Below are 9,809 nucleotides of genomic sequence, written 5' to 3' on the forward strand. Positions count from 1 at the left end.
GGCTATTCAGGTGCTGCTAATCGTTTTAGAAAAGACCCCCCATTTTAATAACATACCAGTAAAACCGACATGCTAATTAGCCCCTCCGTGCACCCTGGGCATTCCGTGCACACCCCAGCGTCATACCTTGCTCACAGCCACGTCTGTTGCTTGTGCTCTAATTTAGTCCTCCTCCTCCCTGCGAGTAACCGCCTCCAGCATCTGTATTCTCGGCGGTAGTGAATTGAAATCTCGGGCATGCGCACTAAGCATGCCTGAGCGCCATATTCTTGTGGAGAATTCACAGATCCACAAGAAAATGGTGCTGGGTCATGCTTACTGTGCATGCCTGAGATTTCAATTCCTAGCCGCCGAGAAAAAAGATGCTGGAGGCGGTTACTCGCAGGGAGGAGGACTAAATTATTAATTAATTATTAATATTAATTTTTGCATCTTTTTTTCAGTGACACATAGGGCACGATCTATGAATAAGAATGTCTCTTTTGACGTATGGAGAGATTCAGATTCTTCATTATTTTCAAACAAAAAATATACCAGTTCTACGGATTCCTTCGAGAGCACATCGGATTCACACTTTAGAAAACATCACGATTCTGGTCCAAAAAACGACGCACGAGAAGGGGACAGAGGGGAAGGAAGAAGAAAGAGAGCCAGATACTCGACACGACCGAGACAATAACTGGTTCCGGAAACAAGGAGGACTATAGTGTGGTTAACCTATCATCTGTCACATTGACAGAAGCACAACTTAAACTTTTGAATAAGGGTTTGGGTTTTGTACCAGTCAAACATTTTGATCTCTTCCAAACCATTTTAGATATAAATAAATTTGTTCGTTCCTTGGCAGTAAAAAAACATTTATTTTCGGAGGAAAATGATAACAAAGAAAAAATTAATAAAAAAGAAAAAACGCATTTGATAGAGGATAGAAGTGCCCTTACACTTAGTGCTTCTTGCCAGGAACATACATCTATGCAGAATCTCATTGATTTGAATTACGAAAGTACAACAGTTACCAGAGAGGTGGATATGATCAAAGTAGATAGAGAGAATCCAAAATTTTACCCCCTTAAAGCAAGAAACATCAATTACACCCTGTTCCAACAAAAAATAGAGGAAGACCTAACGAAATTAGAGAATAAAGTCAAAAACAAAAAAATTAAATATAATCTAACTTGGGCAGAAAGAAAGGCGTTTTTTGAATTGAAAAAAGAGAAAAACCTAATTATTAAAAGAGCGGACAAAGGGGGGAGCACAGTAATATTAGATAGAGTGGATTATATTGAGAGCTGTAAAAAAATCTTAAATGATACAAATAAATATTTACAATTATCCTATAATCCAACTGAAAAGTTTAATGAGGAGATCAAAATGTTAACATCAGAAGGGGTATCTTTAGGTATCCTTACAGAAATGGAAGCAGATTTTTTACATAATTCCTCCCCTACAGTAGCTACACTATATGGACTTCCCAAAATACACAAGTTGGAAAGACCGGTACCGCTGCGCCCTATAATTTCAGGAAGAAATTCCATCAATGAACGCTTGGGCTCATGGCTCGATAAATTCCTCCAACCCTTGGTACATCGTACTTCAGGATATATTCGGGATAGTAAGGAGGTGCTCAAATGTTTCAACAATTTTGAGTGGAACAAACATTACTCTTGGGTCACCTGTGACATACAGGCGTTATACCCTAGTATCCCCCATGGGGATGCTCTTGAGGCACTGGCGTTCCACCTTTACAAGTACAGCTGTTGCACTGAGATCTTTAATGAGTTCATTCTTACTGTCACTAAATATTTACTTACCCACAACTTTTTTGTTTTTGACAACATTTTTTATTTGCAGATACGGGGGGCACCCATGGGTGCCCCCTTCTCACCATCTTTAGCAAATTTATTTTTGTCTTACTGGGAGGAGCGGTTTTTGTTTTCTGTCCATAATCCTTTTTTGAATTATCTACACTGGTATGGGCGCTACATAGACGACCTACTTATCGTGTGGGTCGGTAATGTAGCGCCCATACCAGGTTTTATTGAGTTTCTGAATAATAACGATTTTGGTTTAAAATTTACATTTGAACATCAGTCTGTGGAAATTAATTTTTTGGACATTACCCTGAGGGGAGTGGCAGAGGAGGGTAGGGTTGTTACTAAATTATATAGGAAGCCATCGGCAGGCAACAGTTTACTTAGAGCTACCAGCTGTCATCCGAGCGCCACTGTCCGGAGCATCCCCGTGGGGGAATTAATACGTGTCAAAAGAGCTTGTAATAATGATGACGATTATATTAAACAAGCCCAAGAACTTACAGGTAGATTAAAACAAAGAGATTACCCCAGTTGGATGATTGACAGGGCAAGGACCTTAGTTGAAATAAGAGACAGGAAGTCCTTGCTCTCAGATCAATCAACCATTAATGAAAAACAAAATGTTGTTTTTTCCACAGCTTTTAGCCTTGAATTCAAGGAAATAAAAAATATTATAGAAAAAAATCTGCCCATTCTAGAAGCTGATGACATTACTGGTAAAATCCTGGCGAATGGTATACAATTTGTCCCCAAAAGAGGTTCGACCTTAGGTGACGCCTTACCACCAAGTTTTTTACATACAAGTGCTGAATTGGGGAATCAAAAACTATCACCTAATGGATTTTTTAAATGCAAACAGCTTAAGTGTAAAACCTGCAAATACACAAATGATATCACTAGCCTGTCTAGTTTAACAACCAATTACAATGTCAGGTTTTATTCACACATGAATTGCTGCACTGATGCGGTTGTTTACTGCATCAGGTGCGAGAAATGCAGAGTTGAATACATCGGATGTACAATGAGACCGTTAAAAAATAGAATTTTAGAGCATGTCAAAGACAGCAGCAAAAACATATCAGAAGGCATGTCGGGGGCTTCAAAGCACTTCGCTCTGGTACACAAGGGATCAGTCTCCACCCTAAAATTTTGGGGTATAGATAAGATCCAAGCATCCCCCAGAGGTGGTAACATTAAGGAGCTCCTATTTAAAAAGGAGGCCCTGTGGATCTTGCGGTTCGGCAGCAGACAACCACAGGGCCTCAATATGAGATCGGATTTGTCGCTAATTTATTAAAAAAGATTTAGATATATACCTCTAACTCTAATTTAAGTAGGGAATTATATGCATCTCTTGCTGTTTTACTTTTAGGTACATGTTCCCTATACTTCTATTATTACAATTTATTAACTTTGATCTGATCTGTTCAAACCCGTTCAATATTTTATAACTTTATAATTCTACTGCACTTACCTCTTGGCGTGTGGTTGAGTGTGGTTTGTGCTTGCATTGGTGGGTGGGAGTGGGTTGTGGTGGTTTCCTGGTTGTTGATTGGCTGGTTGAAGCTTGGACGGGCTTTGTCGGGCGAACCTAATATTAGTAGTGAACGCTAGAGGTCGCTTCCCCAGGTCAGGATCAAAGAAATATATTGTGATTGGTCAATCTATATCACGTGACCACAATAAATCTTTGAATGAGGGGTAGTGATTAACTCAATACTACAAAGAGACGCTAGAGGTCGCTTTCCTACATACTGTCATATAGAATGCATCATGATTGGTCATTTTACATCACGTGACTAAATAAAATCTATGAATGAGGGATAGTAAAAACGATGTATATGACGATAGACCTCAACTAGGGGCTGCATGTAGCGTTTCTTGAAATCCTTATACAAACGGCCTTTTGGATTTATATAGGTACGCAGTCCTATAGTGTTTTATTTGGATATATCACTTATACCGTTACCAACAGTCAATATACGTGCATGAATATATTGTGAATAATGTATCATTTAGCCTATGTTATGGTTTATAGTTGTTTATATTGTTGCATCGTCATATGATTATTTTTGGTCTATAAATGTACTATAGTGACATGTTTAGGATATTTTGTTGTTGAATAAGAAAATTTCTATCTATGTAGGTGTATACAAGGTCTTCAGCTTACACTAATAATAAGGACAATACACAAGATGCATGTTTTACGAATAAATTTATTTACGTCATTCCTGAGACAGGATTAGGCGTTTCTGCTGAGGAAGTTTAATTAACCACACCTGTAACATATGGGTTATATAAGGAAGTTCTAGTCTCACTTGTTTAGGGCATTCACAAGACTATGAATAAGAGACCGTTTTTGTGTCTCGAAAAGCGTCAGTCAGCCTAATATGTAGTTTTTGCGGTTTTTAATTCACTTTCATGTTTTTTCTAATCTTTTTTCACTTGTGCGTTATGGTGTCTTTACCAATTTTTAAATGAAGCAATAAAAGTTATTTTTTATCAACGAACAAGAGCTGCGGATCTTACCTTCAAAATAGTTTCTGTGTTTCCTCTTCCTCCTCAAGTCCGGGAGAAATAGATCGTGCACCTTGCTTCGGGATATGGTGAGCTTTTACATTTGACTTTATTTGGACTGCTTTATTTTTATGTTTTTATTTTTGCATGTGTTGTAATTTTTTGTATATCCTGGAAAATATAGACAAAATAGGAGGGAAATCATGTCTGGTTTTAACTTTTTTTTTTTTAAATTTAATAACACAAAGTGCTACTAAAAAACGTTATAAACTAGTTTTTCCTCTCGATTATGGTAATTTTTATTTTGGAATGTGTTGTCGGGGGTGGGGCTATAACCTTTAATAACAGCGTTTTATTGGCATATTATTTTATTTATTTATTTTTTATTTTATTTACATTTCTTTAAAAACTTTTCTATAAATTTTTTTTTTTTTTTAGATTGTGTCCCGATAAGGTCATAAGAGACCTTTGGGGACATCTGATCACTTTTTTTTTTTGCATTGGACACTGATTTCCCCTGCAACTGGGACTTGTACATTTAGCCCCAGTTGCAGGAGGAATACAGCCTCCTGCACATTAGTATATACACCTTAGAAAGCTGATCAGGGTCCTGTAGAACCCATCAGCTCTTGCAAGATACTGAGCCCAGCGGATCACGTGAGTGCCAGGTCTGAGGGCGACCGCATCATGGCGGCACACATAACTGTGTATACAGTGCTGTTTGCGCGCTCTATACACAGCAATCGAGAAGGCAGGGAAGGTAATAAATTGTGGCATGTAGCCATCCAGGCCAGTTATTTTGCACTTAACAAAGCACCATATGGGTCCGAAACACGTTGTGCCAAATCCTCTTTGTGCTATTTAATAAAGAAGGTCATCTGAATATTCTGGGTGAGCGCTGTCCTTTTGGCCTTAATACAGTTCGGGTTGGTACATTTCCTTCTGGCAACCCCTCCGTGATGTCATCTAACCTTTTACCGAAGAGTTTGCCAGACTCATATGGGAGTGCACAAATATTATATTTGGAGGCGTTAGCTCTCCAGAGTTTGAGCCACAAGGGCCTTCTGGCAACTGTAGATAAAGCCACGTCCTTAGCTGCAACCTTGACCTGGTATGTGGAGGCCTTGGTCAAAAAATCAGCTGCAAGAGAGACAGATGACATAAATGATAGAAGATCGTCACGGGGATCACGCGAATCAATATCTCTCTGTAAATTAGCCAGGTCTAAATGCAACTTATTTGCTACCTCATTGGAGGCAATACCAATAGTGGCCTGGGAGGAAGTAGATGAATATATCTGTCTTAAGGTGTACTCTGTATGTCTGTCCATCGGATCTTGCAGATTAGATCCATCATCAGCGGGGACTACAGTACGCCAGGATAGTTTCAACACGGCCATATCCTTTGGAGGCGGTAGCCAACGGACCTGCTGACTCTCAGCAATAGGAAACATGGTCCTAAATCTCTTAGGCTGGGTTCACACAATGTATTTTAGCTCGTAATGTGGCACGTAGACGGCGCGGGAGCTTTTGCGGGCCGTATATGCTCTCATTGATTTCAATGGGAGCCGGGACCGTATACGCGGCGCTATTTTGCGGGCCGCAAAAGCTCCCGCACCGTCTACGTGCCACATTACGAGCCAAAATACATCGTGTGAACCCAGCCTTAGATAGAAAAAGAGGTCTAGACAACACCAAATCCTCATCTTCTGTGACTTGAAAATCTTCCTCAGAAGGATAAGGTTGTAGCTGGGAATCCAACCGTGGCCTTTTAGCTAGTTGGGAGATAAAATCCTTAAACTAGCCCATAGAAACCTCCAAGTATTCCTTAACCCAGGACACAACATCATGAATCGAGGGTTCTTCTGGAGGTGGTCCCCGACACTGATGGCACCGTTGATCATACCCGTCAGGGAGAAGAGTGTCGCAGTCCCTGCAGGGAAGATGTTTGTGCTTAGAGGAACTCTTCCTCCTAGGAATCTCCTCACCATTAGAAGTAGAGAAGGACATCTAGAAAGAAAGGGGAAGATAAATAGCCCTCTAAACTTTCAAAAGGAAAGTCTAAGTGAATAAAAAAGTACCATGAAGTGGCTGACAAAAAATTCAATAGAACAAAGCACAGTGATGTAATGCATTGGGGCTAGGTCCAAGAAATAGAGCAAACAACCAGCAGCATGCAGCCTCAGGAAATAAATAGAAAAAAGAGATGGGAAGGGGCGGAGCTCACCAAGAGGGCCGCCCAGCAACCCAACTATAGTTTTAACAGTAATAGCAATAAACTGCCCCCAGAAAACAAAGAGGGGGGTGAAGAGGGAGAGATGCTTCAGTGAGCAAACTATAAAGAAAACTCTCTATAAGTTTTAGCTCTACCGTGCTCCCCATACCGGAAGTGAGCGGAAACACAAAGAAAAATGCTCCTGGGAACATAGAGGGCAAGAAGGACCACCCCATATGCAAAGAAACCATCCCAGTGCCGCTACTATAGAGCAACACCAGGGCAACAATATTATTATTAATATTATGTCCCTTCTGTGCCCTCCTCTGTGGCTAAATAGCAGTTTATATCCACATGTGGGGCAATTCTAATTGGGAAAGTTGAACAACAAATTTTGGATTCCATTTTTTCTTTTAACCCCTTTTAATCTATTATTCACTTCACTTATTTTATAACGCGGTGTATAGGAGACTAACTCCCATTGAAATCAATGGGAGCATATACGGCGCTCAAAATCTCACACGGCGTATACGTGCCAGGTCACGCAGCACGTTACTCCGTGTGAATGCACCCTAAAGAGGTAATCTGTTTTGTTTTTTTAGTGTTGATGGCCTATGCTTAGGGTAGGGCATCAATATTAGATCTATAAAGGGTCCCCCCCTGCAGATCACCTTTAACAAAACAGCGTGAAACCTGGTAGAAGTGATCTATGGGAAGTTTTGGGTGTCAGACCCCAACATATGTAATATTGATGACCCATCTTAAGAATATCACTGCTTCTTTTACTGAGGATACAGCAGAAGTTGTACTATATATTCTGCTGTGCATGCATGACTAACAGAGCTTGACTAGAATGACATGCACAGATAAATACAATCAGATAATTGTGGTATTTCTGCATGGAGATCCCATACCCACTTTGCAGAAAAAATCACAGCGCGGACACACTGCAATTTCCAAAACCGTCGCGATTTTGAAAATCGCAGCATGTCAATTATATTTACGGAAATGTCGACAGCTTTCCCATAGATATAATTGTAACAGAAAGTCCGCAGAGGAAAATGCCGTGAACTTTCTGTTCAAAGCACTGCAGAAAGAACCGCAATGCGTTCACGCCGCGGTTGTTCCTGCAGCGCTTTAGAGTGGCATTTCTGTCCCGTGGGGCCTTAGCCTTAAACGGTATTTCACAGGCTTATTGTAAAATGTATATTAAGTTTACATACTGTCATTTGTATTAATGGCCCTTTACATTCAAGAACTTTTTATAGGTTTAGGGGTTTCGGCAGCCAAAGAAAAAAAGGAAAACGTATTGTATATTTAATGTGAAGAATAAACTCATTTACAGTTGGCTTCACCGTGCATGTTTAATGTGATAAAGCAGTTTTTTTCTTACAATATATAATACATAATGTTAAGAAGCTTCATAAATACACAGGCTTGGGAATTGCTAAAACCATGACGTCCTGAAACATAATATAATATGAAATTATATGAAACATCTCCTTTTAAATGTAAATAAACATATTAGTACACGCTTATTGTACATTTCCATCTACCCAATTACAATTACCTCCATTCCCGTAGGTCACTATACTACACATTGAACAATCCATCTCTGTAAGAGAGAAATTATTTCATTAAGTCACTTTGGTTGCTGGCTTACTAATGATCTTGCAATGAGAAGACGAGGCATCTACAATGATAAAGCCTAGATTTGTTCAGATCATGGCGGTGCTGAAATAATATTTCCACTACTGTCTTAGATATTAAATACACTAAGGACTTGTCAATGCAGGAAATCCCCACTTCTTAGAAAATGAATATTCCTACCAGCTGCCAAGACTAAAATTAATTATCCTAGCGCTGATTAGATTTTTATTAATTCAAGTCATACAGTATATGGTTTCTATTGTCAGTTTATAAGCAGACAGACACAATTTAAAATTATTAAGTTGTATTCTAGTTAATAGGTATTGACAATCCTCCAAAAAGTTTTGTGTTTTTTTTTTTTTTATAATGGACTAGGCATTCTACTTTAATGTGATTTAGAACTAGTATCAGGCAGATATATCACCTGTGCAGCCAGTTCAGCCCCACAGAGGCCCAAGGTGAGGAAGGCCCAACCGAGCTGTAATGGCCCGTGCACACGGAGTAAACGAGTACTCATTTTTGCATAACACACATGTAAAGAATACACGTGTTAAAATCAGATTCCCATTGACTTCAGTGACATTTTTTACACGTGTTAAAAAACGTGTGTTTTTTGCGCGTTTTTTTGTGCGTTTTTTAAACATGTGATGTATGACTACTATATGACTGGTATGTGATGAATGCATCTATTAAACACACTGGGGACTTTATTAAGACTGGCATTTCTTCTTAATGTATTTCACTACCGGCGCAAGATGTTCTAGACATACGGTATCAAGAGTCTCTGTTCTCTTAATAATTCTGGTGTAAGTTGGAAGGTCCCAAAGCATCTGAATCGAAATGTAAACTAATCAGATTTCAGCAACAGCTCATGGTAGTTCTCTGGCATCATTAATAGGAAATCTGACCACCATGAGGCATCGCTGTGCAGGTCTGACATAATGCCTGACTTTATCTGTGAACTATCTTAAAAACTGGTGGCATAAAGTGGCGCAATTCAGGTCCCATTTGCAAAATATGCACCATTTCTGTGGCATTTTTCTATTGTACATATTCTATACTAAATTACATCCACATTGTACAGTGAGTGTTTGTATATCATGTGTCAAATATATGAGCAGTTCGTATGTGGGATGTGTCTTAAGTGCAGTGTATACATCATTCTTCTAATGTGTCAGTGGCGTGTATACATTGCGTGTCCAATATGGAATATATTACACATTTGAGTGTTTGTTGTTGAAGGTGGGAGGGGCAAACAGGTCTTTGCTCAGGAGCTCTTAGTCTATTTTTATAAGCATTTGGTGCACTGGGCAGGTCTTCAACTCTCCGGAGCACAGTTTTTGCTGCTCAAGTAGTATGATGTCATAACAATGCATGGATCAACTCCCACTGCACATGTGGTGCAGGCAGAAGATGACCAGGGTCTGAGTGGCAAGAGCATTGCTACAGGGAGCTAGAGGCCAACCCGCAGAGCACCAACTATCTCATTTGCATATCACTTTAAAGTTGTTTTTTTCCAAAGATGTACATAACAGAGGTCTGCTGTGTATCATAGTAATGTGCTCTGGAACACAGTGATGACATTTTCATATGCTTGGAGGAGGTGGTAGCCCC

The sequence above is a fragment of the Leptodactylus fuscus genome, chromosome 1 (genome assembly GCF_031893055.1).
Source record: "Leptodactylus fuscus isolate aLepFus1 chromosome 1, aLepFus1.hap2, whole genome shotgun sequence".
In the NCBI taxonomy this organism is placed as follows: Eukaryota; Metazoa; Chordata; class Amphibia; order Anura; family Leptodactylidae; genus Leptodactylus; species Leptodactylus fuscus.